Source organism: Podarcis liolepis (genome assembly GCF_965112155.1).
Source record: "Podarcis liolepis genome assembly, chromosome: 2".
NCBI lineage: Eukaryota > Metazoa > Chordata > Lepidosauria > Squamata > Lacertidae > Podarcis > Podarcis liolepis.
The window spans coordinates 12,856,952-12,875,512 of NC_139555.1; the positions used below are offsets into that span (position 1 = coordinate 12,856,952).

At 46.1% G+C, this 18,561-nt stretch overlaps 2 long non-coding RNA genes across 2 annotated transcripts; one reads left to right on the forward strand and one right to left on the reverse strand.

Moving 5' to 3' along the window:
* The first annotated feature begins 631 nt into the window (after positions 1-631).
* Positions 632-12,525, forward strand: LOC310700703. Its single transcript, XR_014522735.1, has 3 exons — positions 632-1,784; positions 10,533-10,670; positions 12,235-12,525. It is a non-coding gene; the product is annotated as an uncharacterized lncRNA (long non-coding RNA).
* On the reverse strand, positions 11,431-12,947 carry LOC310700731. The gene is made up of 2 exons (XR_014522768.1): positions 12,541-12,947; positions 11,431-12,329 (listed from the first exon to the last, which is right to left on the reverse strand). It is a non-coding gene; the product is annotated as an uncharacterized lncRNA (long non-coding RNA).
* Between the last annotated feature and the right edge of the window lie 5,614 nt (positions 12,948-18,561).

The following is an 18,561-nucleotide window of genomic DNA, read 5'->3' on the forward strand; positions in this document are numbered from 1 at the left end:
GCCAATGTGATGCCCCTCACCCCGATGTTTTCAAACTGTAGCTCCCATCAGTCCCAGCCAACATGACCAATGGTCAGGGATGATGTAAATTGCAGCCCAACAACACTTGAAGGAGCATCTCCACCCCCATCGTTCAGCCCGGACACTGAGGTCCACCACCAAGGGCCTTCTGGTGGTTCCCTCACTGCGAGAAGCCAAGTTACAGGGAACCAGGCAGAGGGCCTTCTCGGTAGTGGCACCCGGTCTGTGGAACGCCCTCGCATCAGATGTCAAAGAAATAAACAACCATCTGATGTTTAGCCGACATCTGAAGGCAGCACTGTTTAGGGAGGTTTTTAATGACTGATGTTTTAATGTATTTTTAATCTTTTGTTGGAAGCTGCCCAGAGTGGCTGGGGAAACCCAGCTGGATGGACAGGGTATGAATAAATTGATGATGATGATGATGATGATGATGATGATGATGATAATGATAATAATAATAATAATAATAATAATAATAATAATAATAATAATAATAATAATATCATCATCATTATTATCCTTGCTCTAGATTGTAAAACACTGTTTGGCATGCGTGGCCATGCACAAAAATGGAGCCTCCTGCAGCAGTTTTTTGGGTTCTCAAATTTCAGTGGCGCCTTGCATGATGCTAAAATTAAGTACCCCCCACTTTTCGCGCTCTGTTCTACAGCACTGTTGTAGCACCCCCTGCAGCATGGCTGCACGGGTCGTGCTGCCCTAAAACTCCCTCGGGCTGCAGGTATGGATTACAGTGGTACCTCGGGTTAAGTACTTAATTCGTTCCGGAGGTCCGTTCTTAACCTGAAACTGTTCTTAACCTGAAGCACCACTTTAGCTAATGGGGCCTCCTGCTGTTGCTGCGCTGCCGGAGCCCGATTTCTGTTCTCAACCTGAAGCAAAGATCTTAACATGAGGTAATATTCCTGGGTTAGCAGAGCCTGTAACCGGAAGCGTATGTAACCCGAGGTACCACTGTATATGCTTTCCTCTGTGGCAGACACACAGCCACTGCACTCCATTACAGCCATCCTCCCTTGTGTGGCAGCTGTCAGTCCTGAATCATGAGCTGAGAGAAGAGATCCCTTCCACCCATGTCTTCACCACAGGATGCAAGGCGGGACATGACAAATACTTCGGATAGCACAGAAATATCTCCCCTTTAATTGAGCTTCTAAGTCAAGACAAACTCAGCAAGCATCTGGTGTTCTAATTAATTCCTACTCATTCACGTTGAATGGCCTTAACTCAAGAGTTGCTGGATGGAAAGAGCACTGATGATTGATCAGTGCAGAAAAGGGGCTTCCTTTTCTTTTTCTTTAAAATATGTATATTATGAATCAAGCGCGTGAATGGCAGTAGATGGGCCATGATCAAGATATTTCTTTTCCCAAAGCTTCCTCCATCAGCTTTTTTCATTTGCTACCTATCACTTGCCACTACATATATATATGCATCTCCCTCTCTCTTTATTGCTAAGGATATTTGCATGAAACCCATTTCCTGCTGTTCCCCCCTTCCCGCTCCGAGTCATAATCCACTGTTTGTGATATTATCGTTTCCACGGCAACCACTTGAGATGCCACAGAGGGCTGTGAGGGCTTCAGATAGGAGGTTGGATAGATGCAGCTGGTGAGAAAGAAAGAAAGAAAGAAAGAAAGAAAGAAAGAAAGAAAGAAAGAAAGCCATAGAAAAGTCATATTTTTCAGCAATGATGATTGCCATGCTTTCTGACACAGAAAGAGTAGAAAAGGTGGAATGAGGTATGCATATGTTCCTATGTCATTGTCTTATCAAATAACAGAGAAGTATTGTATGTGTTTTATCTGCAATGCTTTTTTAAAAAAGGCAAGGAGAGATTTGTACTTTGCACCAAGGAAAGGTAGAAATAGAGCCAATGGATGCATCCTTCTGTGGCAGGTTAAGACAGCTCTCCTATAACATACCCTCCAAGTGTCCCAGGAAAAAAAGGGAATATCCCATTTCCCCCCGTGAGAGGACTGTGGCCATTTTGGGCACTATGATATCACGCGATTTTGTGCCATGATCTCGTCTTGAAAAAGGAGTGCTTTTAAGGTGCAGGGAGAGCTCAGGGAGTGGGGGGAATACAGGAGAGGATTTCATTCAAAATGGTCAGATGTGGAATTGAAGATGGAATGGCTTCTGATCTGATGCCATAGATCAGGCGTGGGGGGAATCCTAGATCAAGGTTGGCACCATTGGGCGAGATTGCGATCTGTCTCCACCCCCATGAACCAACCGTGACTGACTGGTGGGTCAACCAATCTGTCAGTCACCTGACATTTCGACAGATCGAAAAAGTGGCTTGACCCACCCGTATTTCAAAGCCCCTTGCACAGCACTTCCCAAGCTCTTGACAGCCAGCTACTTGCGATACACTTGAGAATTGCAACACAATGGCCAGATGGTGAATGGAAGGTTCAATCCTGCTCTCTGCAATGTGCTCATGTGGAGAGTGGGAACAGGACGAAGATACGGCATCTACTTCTCCTGCCCCCTTCCTACCCACAAACTGATTAAACATGCAGTTGGAAGGGGGATAAGGGACATGGGCGTAATCAGGATTTTTGTTGGGGGAGGAGGACTTTGTTAGGGGGGCAGAACCGACGTGATTGGTCAGTTAGTTAAGTATTTCTATTGTTTTACCTGATCTAAGTGGGGCAGCTATCCCCTGCCCCCCTGGCTATGCCCATAATAAGGGACAGGATACACTACTTCTCTCACCTCCTGTGCACATGTTTAATAGAGGTGTCTCCAGCCTCGTATATCCAACTGGCTTAACTCAACTCAACTCTTTGTTGAGCCAGCATGGTGTAATGGTTAAGAGCGGTGGACTCGTAATCTGGTGAACCGGGTTCGCTTCCCCGCTCTTCCACATGCAGCTGCTGGGTGACCTTGCATTAGTCACACTTCTCTGAAGTCTCTCCGCCCCACTCACCTCACAGAGTGTTTGTTGTGGGGGAGGAAGGGAAAGGAGATTGTTAGCTGTTTTGAGGCTCCTTAAGGGGAGTGAAAGGCAGGATATCAAATCCAAACTCTTCTTCTTCTTCCTTGTTCTCTCTCTGTTTCTACCGTGTGAACCTGACCAGTAAGGATGTCTAAGCTGGCTGTTCCAAGCTCAGATTGCAGGGCTGTAGCAAGCTGTTTTTGTGTTTCTACGCAAATAATTTAGAAACTCCAACCGTTTTGAAACTAAATTAAACTTCCAGTCTTTTCTTGCTGCTGTATGGAAAAGCACCTGAATCTGACCTTTGAAGAATTTGTAAGTAAACTATTTTTAACTTACCGAATATGTGGTCTCCTTCTATGCTAAGGGAAACGGCGAACTTTAGAAGAAACTTAGAAGGTGATATTTTAAAGATCTAACAGCCTTCTCAGTGATGGTTCCGACCTGGTGGAATGCTCTGTCCCATGAGACCAGGGCCCTGCAGGATTTAACTTCCTTCTGCAGGCCCATAAGACAGAGCTATTCCGCCTGGCTTTCAATTTGAACTTAGCCTGATCTTTTATTCCCCTTCCTCCCCTCCCCTCCCCTTTTTATGAAGATTACCCGCTCTGGGATCCGACAGCTAATTCTCCCCTGGTCTCCTCGCTGGCCCAAATAGGACTAATTTAGCCAGCTAGCCCTGGTGATCATCTAATGTTTATTGGATGGATTTCCCCCCTAAATTGATTTTTGAATTCTGAATTTATTATTCACGTTTTATACTGTATTTTGTGCTGTTTTTTGTTGCATCAATTAAGTGTTTTAAATTTGTTGTTAGCCGCCCTGAGCCCGGTTTTCTGAACCGGGAAGGGCGGGGTATAAATAAAAATTTATATTTATATGTCCATGCTTTACTTTGCTGCACGCTTTGTGATTTTAAATCTCTGTAGAAATCATGGTTTTTGTATTTGTACTTTTTATCAATTGTATACTTTAAAAGGGGATCAGAGAAATTCATGGCGAGAAAGACTACCAGTGGCTATTACCGGTAGTCATGGCAGATATGCTCCAACCTCCTCAGTCAGAATCTTTACCAATTGCTGGAACCCACAGGATAGGAGAGCGTTCTGTCCTGCTTGCAGGCTTTCCATAGGGGCAACTGGCTGGCTACCATGAGAACAGACTATTGAACTAGATGTTCTTCTGTTCTGGTTTTGTGATCATGCTGTACACTGCTCTGGGAACTTTAGCAAGTAAGTAATAAACTTGATCATATAGAATACAGGATAAAATCCCATCCCCTTGTGCAAAGGGTGGAGACTGAGAACTGGCACCAGTGTTGTGGAATGTCTTCCCTGCTGAAATATGAGAGGCCCCATCACTGTTGGCATTCCGCCGACTCCTGAAGGCACACCTGTTTCGGCAAGACTTCCCCTGAACTGAACTTGTGGCTTTATTGTCTTAACTGTTTTTCATTTAAATTATTATGCTTCTTAATAGTTTGTTTTGCTGTTTATCTTAATTCAGGACGCTTTAATGCCTGAACGCATTTGTTATTGTGTATTTTAATTAGGGATGCATTTCATAGTTGCAAATCACTTAGATGCCAGTTTGGCATACTGTATATGCCGTTGTCAAGGCAGGAGTCGGGTGCAGGGCAACAATAACATACAAGGTGCCACTGAAGTCAACTCTTTATCAAAACAGCTCTGATGACCTAGTGAGCCCAGCAACTGCCCCAATGAGGCACTTGTGAGGACTGGAAGTCTTTGGCTTGCCTGTCTTTGCTCTGCCCTGTTCATACCTCTTCAGGTTCTGTGAGACCAGGAAGAGGGCAGCTGGTCACAGCAGGAGTAGGAGACTCCCTGTCTGATCTTTGTCTCTTGCCCACCCCACCCCCCGCTCTCCAGTTTCCACTTCTGCCTCTGATTCTAGACTGCTCTCTGCCACAGACACTCCCTGCTCACAAAACCCTGTTACCGCTTCAGCTTCTGATACCTCCTCCTTCCAGTTTGCTCCCTCTTCTCGCTCTGGCTACCCATCATTTTCTCACCATAACTCCCTGGCCTCTGAGCCTTCTTTCCTTGGGGCTTTAAATGATGAGGGGAAAAGAACCCATATACACCACCTTGAGCAACCTGGAGAAAAAGGTGGGATATAAATGCATTAGATAAATAAACATAATCTCCCCTCCTTTGGCTGGGACACAATTTTTTGAATGAAGGGGGGCAATAGAAACTTGAGAATTCTGGCTCCTTTCTTTAAGATGCAAAGGAACAGCCTGCTTTTCTATCAGAGACATACTGTGTCCGTAGGGTAATTAGAAAGCCTATGAGAAACACTTGAGGGAATTGGGTATGTTTATCCTGGTAAAGATAGGGACGCGGGTGGCGCTGTGGTCTAAACCACAAAGCCTAGGGCTTGCCAATCAGAAGGTCAGTGGTTCGAATCCCCGCAACGGGGTGAGCTCCTGTTGTTCAGTCCCTGCTCCTGCCAACCTAGCAGTTCGAAAGCACATCAAAGTACAAGTAGATAAATAGGTACCGCTCCGGCGGGAAGGTAAACGGCGTTTCTGTGTGCTGCTCTGCTTCGCCAGAAGCGGCTTAGTCATGCTGGCCACATGACCCGGAAGCTGTACGCCGGCTCCCTCGGCCAATAAAGCGAGATGAGTGCCACAACCCCAGAGTTGGCCACAACAGGACCTAATGGTCAGGGGTCCCTTTACCTTTATCCTGGTAAAGAGGAGACTGAGAGGAGAAAGGACAACTGTCTTCAAATAACTAAGTGGCTGTCACATGGAAGACGGAGCAAGCTTGTTTTCTCTTGCTCCAGAGGTTAGTACCCAATCTAATGGCTTCAAGTTACAAGAAAAGAGATTCTAACTAAACATCAGGAAGACCTTTTTGGCAGTAAGAGCTGTTTGACAGTGGAACCGACTCCCACAAGAGGTGGTGGACTCTCCTCCCTTAGAGGCTCTTAAGCAAAGGTTGGATGGCCATCTGTCATCTTGCTGAGACTTCTGACCAGCAGGGGGTTGGATTAGATGACCCTTGGGATCCCTTCCAGTTCTAGGATTCTAGGATTTTATAAGATGGAAATGATCGGCTGTTTAATGGTTTTGATGCATGCCTGTGTGTGGCACAACAACTGTTGGAATGTAGGATTTAGCACCTCTGGTTCTTTGCTCCGGCCTGCTATAGGAACTAACAAGAATATATAAATCTCCTCAGGGTAAACTTCTGGGAAAATTGCTTTCTCAGCAGAGAAAGGAATTTTGAACAGGTTGGACTAAATGTTTGCACGCGCACACAACCTTCTTTAGAAATGGGGAGGGAGGGAGGGAGCCCGTTACATATTTATGCAACCGGGACGAGAATCCACATGACCCCTGCGCTTAGTCACTGGGGCACAGAGGAAATGATTTTGCTGTACATGTATCAGATTTGGGGATGGGAAAGCCTCTCTGCCTGAGAAATCTCATCCTGAGTTTCTCGTTTATTTATTTCATCTCCACTTTCCAATAAAAATGAATGAAAGAACACCAACCGGTCCATAAATATGCAACAAAGCAGCAGCACATCACAATAATAATTTTAAAATCAATAACCAAAAGGCTAGCAGCAGCAGTCAAATATTATTTAAATGCAGGAGTCAGCAAAGGCCCAGTAAAATAGAATAGACTCCAGTGCTTGCAAGAAGATAGACAGTAGCAGCAGCTACTCTGCCTGCAAATAATATCCACTTAGGTCAAAAGGGGGAAAGCTATTATTTTTTGTTTTTGTAGGACACCTACAGAGTGCCTTGGACCATGATGGGCTCTTTTCTTAAGTGCTGAACTGGGGCATATACCAAATATTGTGGCCAGTGTCCACCCGTAACTGTCACTATCATCTCTCCATATATCCTGATTCACATTCCCTTCTGCAATCTAATTTCATCACCTCATTAGCTTCAGATGAAGATTGGGTGTCCATGTTTCCTCCTTTATAGAGCAAAGTCCTTTATTTGAACGGGTTCCAGAGGGCAGTTCTCTATCTGAAGACATCCTCTATATGCCACTCTTGGTATTATATTTTGTTAACAAAATGAATGGGATACACAGACATCAGTCAGGGACCTAGCAGAAGTGAATTTAGGGTTGCCCTGGGTGCAGAGCCTTGGAGGAACCACAGGGAGCAGCACAACTGTGAAGTAGAAGGAAAGGCAAGAGGCGGGGGAGGAATTTTGTTTGTTTTTCCCCCATATAATTTTTATTAATTTCTTTAACACAATATTTCCAACATTACAATAAACTCTTTGCTCTGCCGAGCTTGTGACTCTATCCCTTCAACTGGTTTTGTGTTTTCAAGTCTTTAGAACCTCAACTTCTGACCTTTATGTCCTTCTAATCAACTCTGTCTTTTTAATCTAGAAAGTTATAAAAAAAAATTATGTTTTCGTTGCAGGATTTATTTCAAGCCTGCTAGTGTCTTCATATTTTTTACAATAATTATTCATATACTCAATAAATTTACTCCAGCCTCTTTGAAACTTTTGGTGATCTTGGTTCTGGATTCTACCAATCAGCTTGGCTAATTTGGCATGTTCCATCATCTTCACCTGCCACTCCTCCATTGTTGGCAATCCCTGCAATTTCCACTTTGGGGCTAATAAAGTTCTTGCTGCCATCGTGGTGTACATAAATAATCTTTGATCTGCTTTTGCAATTTCAGGCAGGGGAGGAATTTTGGCATCACACAGGGTACCACTAAAATATGAGACCCCAGGTCTGCCACTCCACCTAGGGTGGCCAGTGATGCGTTGTGGAAAAAAGGAAATGCACCATCACCATCAAAAAAGAGGGAGGAAAATACACAGGAAATTACATGTGTTCATTTCTATCTACAGATAGAGCATGCTATGAAATATAATCCATCTCACCATAGTGATGAAAGTGGTGACGTCACCTGTGTGTCTCCTCAGTCTGCTATCCAGGTGTGGCTAACTACCGATGGGCAACTTCAAGGCCCCCTCCTATTCTGATGGGGCCTTGTGGTGTAGTGGTTAAGAGCAGTGGACTCGTAATCTGGTGAACCGGGTTCGATTCCCCGCTCCTCCACATGCAGCTGCTGGGTGACCTTGGGCTAGTCACACTTCTTTGAAGTCTCTCAGCCTCACTCACCTCACAGAGTGTTTGTTGTGGGGGAGGAAGGGAAAGGAGATTGCTAGCTGCTTTGAGACTCCTTAGGGTAGTGATAAAGCGGGATATCAAGTCCAAACTCTTCTTCTTTGAACTAGATCTGGGGCAGGTAGCTCTTCAGACAGAGGACTGTCCGCTAATAACTCCTTTGAGAAGGGCATATGCCCACAGCGTGCAGTCAGCGGACTACTCCCCTAAATGTTCCCCTGGCGCTCCCTTCCCAAAACTCAGGAAGCTTCTTCCTGGCTTAGGGAGGGAGACATGGTACTCCAACGGGGTCCAAGAGCCCTTCAGCCACCGTCCCAAAGCCTGCCCATCCTGTCAGAGGCCTGGTGCCTTCTTCCAGAAGCCAGGGAAACTTCTGCTCAGCTTAGAAAGTGAGGAGCGATGCTTACACATGTGATGTTGTGACTCTCCCCTCTCCCAATCACCCTTGCAAGCTGGCACCTCTGGCCCTAACTGTTCTCCTACAAAAAATTTCGCCACACACCACTGGCACATACCCATGCTTCTGGGAACTCAGTTGGTGTGGTATGATACTTCCATCTCCACGCATCATTATGCTGCAAGAGAGAGGATGATGCCTGCTAGAACAAGAAGGGGAGTGGGAAAACCAACAGCCAGCACTGCAATGGAATCCTGTGCAGGCCTAGATTTCTACCTCCTCCATAAAAATCACAACTCCCATTCTGAATCGGTAATCTTAACAGGAAAGTATGAACGGTGTCAAATGGAAGTGGCTTGTGAGCCCCCTGGTGGAGCACTAGACTCCTTTGTACAGCAGTGGCAACTTTGGCTAACTGCAAGAGGAAAGAGTCTTGCTGGCCTCTCTGCCTTCAGCTGATATGTATATGAATCTGAAAATTCCCTGGTTCAAATCTCACCTCAGCCACAAACTTCTTAGACAACCTACTATTTCCTAGCCACCAATCCTTCATCCCACATGTACAGTCCACAGAGAATAATACTCACCTACTTTCCTTGGTTGTTGCAAGAATTCTCTGGTGGTATTTTCCTCTATTTATTTATGATGTTGTAACCTATGTTGTAAACTGCTTTGAGATTTGTTTAAATATAAGTTGTGTACAAGCTGCCCAAGTAAATAAAAAAGTTACTCAAAAAAAATATACAGTGGTACCTCAGTTTTTGAATGTAATCCATTATGGAAGACGGTTCGAGTTCTCAAACATTTGAAAACTGAAAGCTCAATAGATGACAGCCAGGCCTCAGGATCTTGCACTCAGTGGAAGCTGTGTTTCATGTTCGACGTCCGAGGCGTGTTTGAAAACCGGAGCATTTACTTCTGGCTTTACGGCGTTTGAAAACTGAAATGTTTGTCAACGGAGATGTTCGAAAACCAATGTACCACTGTACTTGAAGTGCTAGTAAAGGTAAAGGTTGCCGTGCTCATCTCGCTTTACTGGCCAAGGGAGCCGGCGTACAGCTTCCGGGTCATGTGGCCAGCATGACTAAGCCACTTCTGGAGAACCAGAGCAGTGCACGGAAACGCCGTTTACCTTCCTGCCAGAGCTGTACCTATTTATCTATTTGCACTTTGACATGGTTTCGAACTGCTAGGTTGGCAGGAGCAGGGACTGAGCAATGGGAGTTCACCCCGTTGAAGTGCTACAAACACTCAAAAATGTGAGATATGCACATGGGTGTAGCCAGAGGGGCAGGGGGAGCTGCCCCCCTAAATCAAGTAAATACATAAAAATATTTAACTAACTGACCATTGTGTCCCAGAAAACTTGGTTCTGCCTCCCCCCCAATAAACCCTGGCTATGCCCATGAACTGCAAGAAGATCAAACCTATCCTTTCTGAAGGAAATCAGCCCTGAGTGCTCACTGGAAGGACAGATCCTGAAGCTGAGGCTCCAATACTTTGGCCACCTCATGAGAAGAGAAGACTCCCTGGAAAAGACCCTGATGTTGGGAAACATGGAGGGCACAAGGAGAAGGGGACGACAGAGGACGAAATGGTTGGATGGTGTTCTCGAAGCTACCAGCATGAGTTTGACCAAACTGCGGGAGGCAGTGGAGGACAGGAGTGCCTAGCGTGCTCTGGTCCATGGGGTCACGAAGAGTCAGACACGACTAAAAGACTAAACAACAGCAACAAAAGCATTAAACAAATGATAGCACCTCATATCAATGAGATAAATGAATAAAATTAAACAACCCACTGATAATTCATAATAAAGTCTAACAAGACATTATCCAGAAAAAAGAATGCACCTCCAAAATGAAATCTTGAACCCCGTAGCAACCAAAGCTCATAGTTTTGGTTGATAGTTTTGGGAAAGCCTGAATAGCAGAAGCAGCCTTTGTAGCTGGAGTTGATGTTCTGCACCTGCAAACCCAACCAATCATTGGGCTCTGCAGGAGAGGCTATACCGCAAGTACCATCTTATTCTGTACAATGTCAGAGTTGGGCTTTTCATGTGGTGAGACCAACCCTTTGGAAGTGCCTGTTGATGTCCATTTTCATTCCTTCTGAGCAGGAGATTTTTATCCCAACTGGTATCTGTACTGGATAGTTTTTACATATGAAATCATTTTAACTGTTTTAATATACATGACTGCTTTAAATTGTTTATATTTATTCATCTTTAAAATTAAAAAAATCTATGTTTTTTAATTTAATCAATGTTGTGAAATTGCTTCATCAAGATTTATTTATTTTTTGTAGGAAGTGCTTCATGAATATAGGGATAAACCTATTGATTCTTGCTTCTTTCTCTCTCCTTGCCCCTTATTTGCTTGCTTGTTTATCATTTGTGAAACAAATTGCTCAAAGCACCATTCCTGCTCTGCCTTACCACCCCCTTCCTTCTGTGAACCTGTCAAGCACCTATTTCTTTCAAATCCCGCTTTGTTGACTTGTATCCCTTTTCTGGTATTCCCAGATCTGATCCTGGCCTCAGTTCAGTTAAAAAATGGTCCACATCCCTTAGACTTCCAGACAGCAAACCAAAGTAAGAAACTCTACAGTCCTAAAATGGCACATTGTTCTGGTTTTCCTGAATATCTCACCCTCCTCCTCCATGAAATCAAGATGACTTAAAAAAACCAAAAACCCTGATAAACTACAATCTATGAATTATTCCCTCTAACTCAAACATCTGAAACTCATCAAATACAAACTTCAGATGAGCTCCCACTGGGAGCCAGCTCTCTAGGCCTTCTATGGCTTTTACAAGCCAGGCCATTGGAGGCTATATCCTCCATAGCGCAACTGAGAGGGCCACGTAAATCACACACCTTCAGTGGACTAAACCCAGAAGTTCTCAAAACGAGTTTTATTACGTCTCCTCTAAGCTCCCCCCTCCCCTTCCACCTGATGCTCGTCGATCACTCAGCGGCTCAGGTATCAAACTTTCTGGACTCCTGCTAGAATCCAATCCCTGTGTGAATCATCCGTGTAGTTTCAAACCCTCTTTTCCGGACAACACCCAAGAAACAGCTGGCCAAATGTTTGTGGTCCACACCACTCCAACAGCCATTAAAATACCCCCCGGGGAAGGAATTCTCACAAAGGGAGCTCTTTCTCTCTACCAATTGCCTCCCGCAAAACTTTTCAGTTTCCCCACCCTGCCAGCCTTCCATTTTGTTCAGCCCGAGAACGCCCGTCTGGAAAATGGCTGTGAATCGGACCGCACGACTCCCGGTTTCGCGCAGGATGTGGGAAACGGCTCCCCTACAGGACAGGATTTCGGCGATGAAGTTTCAAGGGAAACACTGCTGGCAGGAGTGGAAGTGGGAGGGCCTCTGCGCTAACGCCCCCACAAGGCCGCAAAGCATCCCTTGACCTGAATCGAGATCGGAAGCGGGGAAAGCACTAGCTCCCCTTCATTGTAGGCAAACATGAAATACGGCGTCTCCGGGGAGCCCTGCTCAGTGTTGTCAGCCCATAAAAAGGAATCTTGCAAACAACTTTTCAGTGTCCTTCCAAGACGGGTTACCGCACAGCACCATTCCTCCCAGTGTTGTAATTTAAGTGCTCCATGGGGTCCGAGTCCCTTGCTGGGATTGCCAGAGCTCTGCATGCTGCAAATAATATTCTGCTTTTTCCATCTGTGACTAGATTTATGGCCCAGCGGCAGCCCCCTTCTCCGATTCAGGCCCATCTTCGAGAGTGGATGCTGGAATGCAGCTCATGTGATATTTTCCTAAACGTCCCTGTAGTGCCATGAAACCCAGTTATAAAGAAAACAAGGACATGTTTTAACAATAAAACCAATGTGCATGATCTAATTAAATGGCATAATAAAATTAGGAAATAAATGCACAAAGCATGAAAACCTGTTCCTTGAAAAGTGAATCAAATTGGCTCCTTTAAAAAAAAGGAGAGAGAGAGAGAGAGAGAGAGAGAGAGGGAAATGTCGCTTACGTGGGAAGCTGCGGGGTCTTCGTTCACTCAGTGGCACAGCAGCAGCAGCTAGCCTTGCTCATATTTTGGTTCTTCTTCCCACTGGGGGGAAATTAAAAAACCAACAGGCACAGGATGAACTTGCATGCTGGAAAAATGATTTTGCAGAGCAAGCTATATAAAGGCCTAGAAGATAAAGCAAAATGGAAGGAAGGAAGGAAGGAAGGCGGGCAGAGACTGTGGGCACCTTCACGTACAGACCTAAACTGGTTTCACAGTCAATCCCACTGCCTATGGAACTCTGGGAATTGTAGTTCCATGAAGGTGATAGGCCTCTCCCAACAATTCCTAGCACCTATAGCAAGCCACAGTTCCCAGCATTCCTTGGGGGAAACCATTCCTGTTTAAAGTGGTCTACAATTGATATAGTGTGGATGTAAAGGTAAAGGGACCCCTGACCGTTAGGTCCAGTCGTGGACAACTCTGGGGTTGTCGTGCTCATCTTGCTTTGCTGGCCAAGGGAGCCGGCGTACAGCTTCTGGGTCATGTGGCCAGCATGACTAAGCCACTTCTGGCAAACCAGAGCAGCGCACAGAAAAGCCATTTACCTTCCGCCGGAGCGATACCTATCTACTTGCACTTTGATGTGCTTTCGAACTGCTAGGTTGGCAGAAGCAGGGACCAAGCAATGGGAGCTCACCCCATCACAGGGATTCGAACCGCCAACCTTCTGATGGGCAAGCCCAAGGTTCTGTGGTTTAACCCACAGCGCCACCCGTGTCCCCTTATAGTGTGGATGAAGCCATACTAAACATAGCTTTATCCATCTTCAACAATTGTGTGGCAGAGCATTTTGACAACCTCCAAGCCTTTTCTGGTCCACACAGGTGCCCTAAGCTTTTTATTCTCCTAACTTCAAAGTGTCGTTGAGTCTCTGGGGATGCTTCAGGAATTTGATATTTGGGAAGTCTGGTAAGGAACTGATCTGATTCGCATCCCCCCTGGCTTAAAGTGCAGATCAAAACTGAGTTATGCCCTGGATTTGGCACTTCCAAATTCCAAAAATTTCCAATGTAGTTTTTGGCCAAAATAAAAAAAGTTTCAAAATATTTATTTTTGGGGGAGAGAAAAATGCATTTGGGGGTGGGGGGTGGGAATTATTTTAAAACTGAAGTTTGTTGTGGAAATGGAGTAGAATGGATATATGGGTGAACACCAATGAAATTGTCATGACTGGAAACAGTCCAATTCATCCACTCCTGTTCTGGGGCATCTTCTCACATTCTAACAAAAAATAATACACAAGCATTCAACTGAAGTGGTAGTCCAGAACAGGCAAGGCACATGTATTTCACTGCCAATCTACACCATCAAAATGCATGTGGTTCAGCCTTCCTAGGGCTACACCACTTCAAAGTGCATGTGCGATAAGTCACAATATTGAATGCTCTCCCATGTAACACCACCACCAAAATATCCCTGGCTGTGGAAAGCCATGCAGTGGCGTAGCGTGGGGGGTGCAGGGGGGGCCGGCCGCACCGGGCGCAACATCTGGGGGTTAGGGTTAGGGGGCGCAAATCCACGGGTTAGGGGGCGCAAATTACTTGCCTTGCCCCGGGTGCTGACAACCCACGCTACGCCACTGAAGCCATGTGAGGAAGGAGGGTTCAAACCCTAGGCTTCTCTTGACATATATACAGTGGTGCCTCGCAAGACGAAAAGAATCCGTTCTGTGATTCTCTTCGTCTAGCGGTTTTTTTGTCTTGCGAAGCAAACCCATTGACGGATTAGAGGATTAGCACTATTAGCGCTATTACGCTTTTAGCGTAACGGCTTTTAGCGGCTTTTAGCGGCTTATCAGCTTATCGGATCAGCTGATAAGCGGCTTAGCGGCTTAGAAAAAGGGGGGAGGGGGAAAAAACCTGCAGGAACTCGCAAGACATTTTCGTCTTGCGAAGCAAGCCCATAGGAGATTTGTTTTGCGAAGCACCTCCAAAACGGAAAACCCTTTCGTCTAGCGAGTTTTCCGTCTTGCGAGGCATTCGTCTTGCGGGGCACCACTGTACAATCAGGGAGGTGCCACTCGGGGTGTGTGTGACAAGATGGCCCCTGCCTCCCCCAGCTGTAGAGCGGCCGAGGGTGCGTACAGTCAGTATGGGCACCACTTGTGCGGCGTCCTTACAGGCTGCTGTGCATGCGCACTCAGTACGGGATGCCGCACATGCGCAGTCTGTACTGGATACTGCACATGCGCACTCCATTAGGACGTCACACATGTGTCACCGGGTGGTTCGCCCCTCCCCTCAGCATCCCGTCTGGGTGCCGGAGAGGGTTCTCCCACCATTGAATATAATAATAATAATTTATTATTTGTACCCCGCCCATCTGGCTGAGTTTCCCCAGCCACCCTGGGCGGCTCCTAATCAAGTGTTAAAAACAATATAACATTAAATATTAAATTTTTCCTAAACAGGGCTGCCTTCAGATGTCTTTTAAAGATAAGATAGCTGCTTATTTCCTTCACCTCTGAAGGGAGGGTGTTCCACAGGGCGGGCGCCACTACCGAGAAAGCCCTCTGTCTGGTTCCCTGTAACCTCACTTCTCACAATGAGGGAACTGCCAGAAGGCCCTCCGCGCTGGACCTCAGTGTCTGGGCAGAACGATGGGGGTGGAGATGCTCCTTCAGGTATACAGGACCGAGGCCGTTCAGGGCTTTAAATGTCAGCACCAACACTTTGAACTGTCCTCGGGAACATAATGGGAGCCAATGCAGATCTCTCAGGACCAGTGTTATGTGGTCCCGGCAGCCACTCCCAGTCACCAGTCTAGCTGCCGCATTGTGAATTAATTGCAGTTTCTGGGTCAGCTTCAAAGGTAGCCCCACGTAGAGCGCGTTGCAGTAGTCCAAGCGGGAGATAACTAGAGCATGCACCACTCTGGTGAGACAGTCTGTGGACAGGTAGGGTCTCAGCCTGTGTACCAGATGGAGCTGGTAGACAGCCACCCTGGACACAGAATTAACCTGCACCCCCATGGATGGCTGTGAGTCCAAAATGACTAGTTTTCTACATGCAGGGTGTGTGTTCCAAGGAGGGAGAATTCCAAAATGTAATTTCCCACTGCCATTCTAACCGTACATTTAAAGCACATGACTTTCCCCAAGGCATCCTGGGAACTGTACTTTGTTAAGGGTGCTAGGAATGGTAGCTGTGTGAGGGGTAGGAAACTACATTTCTCAGAAACTTTATACGGATGATGTTCATGCTGCCTATGAGATACAATTCCAGCAGGGTTCTACCACTTACTTCCTCTGAATATGGAAACTGCTTCTCTTCCAACCATTTGCACTTGAGAGGACACCCTGGAGAGAAGAAGGAAAGTCTGTTGTGTAGGAGTCAAAAAATAAACAGGAGGAGACTGTTCCAGCACCACTGCCATGTAACCTAACCTACATCTTTTGTACAGTTTCTTCATGCCGCTGGAATGTTGTAAAGTAAATGGAGCCGTTGTCTAAATAAGAACACTCACAATTTCCTTCCCCCTATATGGGACTTACGGTTTAAAACCCGGAGGATTATTTTGGGATTCTATAGCTCTAATTCCTGCTACCAGGATCTAAGTGCTAATGTGTTAATTAGTACCCAAACCCACTTTCCCTTCTCCGTAATTTTATTAATCTAGATTTTCAAGATAGCCTACAAAAGAGAACCAGAAAACAAATACAGTGGTACCTCGGGTTAAGAACTTAATTTGTTCTGGAGGTCCGTTCTTAACCTGAAACTGTTCTTAACCTGAAGCACCACTTTAGCTAATGGGGCCTCCTGCTACCGCCCAGGGGCGCGGACTTATAAAAAATATTGGGGGGGGGCGGGAAAGCTCATGAATAATAAATAAACTCATGAATATGCAGATAAAGTGGCGCCGCCTCCTCGTGAGCGAATAGGGGAGAGCGTGCTGCGCCTATTAATCAGCTCCGAAGGAAATTGGGTGGAGCTTTTGCTCGGGAGGGAGGGCAGGAGGCATGCAGCCCGACCCTGTGCATTTTGGGCTGGGGGAGGGGCGGCGGTGGCGCTCTGCTGGAGGGGCGCCCGAGATTATTGGGGGGCAGAGCCCCCCCAAACAAATTTTTGAGGGGGCTCGGGCCCCCTCAGGCCCCATGGAGTCGGCGCCTATGCTACCGCCGCGCTGCCGGAGCACAATTTCTGTTCTCACCCTGAAGCAAAATTCTTAACCTGAGGTACTATTTCTGGGTTAGCGGAGTCTGTAACCTGAAGCGTATGTAACCTGAAGCGTATGTAACCCAAGGATCCACTGTATAAAACAGATCAAAAACATCAGAAACAAAAGCAATTATCATAGTAACAGTAAAAATACAAAAAGCAGTAGATATAAAATCAGTTAAAATTCTGGGCAATCTTTTTGTTGTTTTTGTTGTTGTTTTTGAAAGTCTAAAACGTTGCTCTCTGGACAGCCCAGTCACATTGCGGCTTCTAAATAATAGTAATTATTATTATTTCTGGCACTGAGGTCCTTCTCTAAATATCCCTGCCTCTCTGTAGGCTTTTCTCAAAACCCACCTAAAGTTTCTCCTAATCACATTGCAGGGATGCCACAAACTCCTTGGTCAGGCACTGAACTGGATTGAGCAAATTGATTTCCACCACACATACATAGAAAATAGCTCAGTTTATGCTAAGCCCATAGCCAAGCCCAACCAGACCCCATTGTGCCTCTCATGATCTCACCAGAGAACTCAACAAGGTCTAATCCTTCCCTCAAATGCCCCACAGTGTCCATCCCTCCCTCCCCCCTCCCTATCTACCTGCTCCCATTCCACCCAAATCCCTACCCCAGTGGTGTCCAAACTTTTTTCAAAAAGGGCCAGATTTGCTGAAATGAAGGGCCGACCAAAGTTGTTGTTGAGCTTTTCTTAGGGTTGGAGTTGTTGAGCTTCTTTTAGGATTGAAGTTGTTGAGGTGTTTTTTTAGGATTTTACCCCAGGAAACTGCCACGGGGGCCGTAGATTAACCGACTGACGGGCCGGAGGATTAGGCTTAGACTTTGGACATGCCTGCCCTTCCCTGTCCCTCCACCAGCTTAAAGGTAAAGGGGACCCCATACCATTTCCGGGTCATGTGGCCAGCATGACTAAGCCGCTTCTGGCGAACCAGAGCAGCGCATGGAAACGCCGTTTACCTTCCCGCCGGAGTGGTACCTGTTTATCTACTTGCACTTTGACGTGCTTTCGAACTGCTAGGTTGGCAGGGACCGAGCAACGGGAGCTAACCCCATCGCGGGGATTCGAACCGCTGACCTTCTGATCGGCAAGTCCTAGGCTCTGTGGTTTAACCCACAGCGCCACCTGTGTCCACCAGCTTACTTTGCTTGTTTCTCTGGTTACTGCAGATGGAGCAAGGATCAACTCTGTTTCTCACCCTTTCTCAGTCCAGGAGCACTGGGAAATGTCTTACATAGTAGGGCAGGTGCTGGGAGTGCTAGGAAATATATATATAAATGCAGAGGGGTAGGAGGCAGGGTGGGACCCCCCCCCCAATCCCAGCTCTGTTTTTAAAAGTATTGGATGCAAGCTAGGGCTGCCATACGTCCGGAATTTCCCGGACACAGCTGTGAGTTGTCTGTTGAAAATAGTGTCTGTTATAGAACAACAAACCCCTGTGTTGCAAACTTAACACAACAAACAACACAAGCAACACAATGGCCAATATACTAGATAGCACTGCAATTCAATTTGAATTGAATTTATTACAGCCCCAGACCAGACTCACATACTGTACTAAACAATGGTTTACCCATGTATCTGCCCTGCAACAAGGCGGACGGCAGTCCGTTGAATCTAGCGAGAGTAAACGACAGTCTATATTTAGGTATTTGTAATTTTTGACAAATATGTCGCTTGGGTAAACCCTCTCCCATTATCTTTGATTGGTGGATGCTTATTCATCTCGCTCACATGATGCTGAAGTTCTACCTCCCAGATTTGTTGGCGAATTGTTACTTTATCCTAAGGTAAAAATCGTGAAA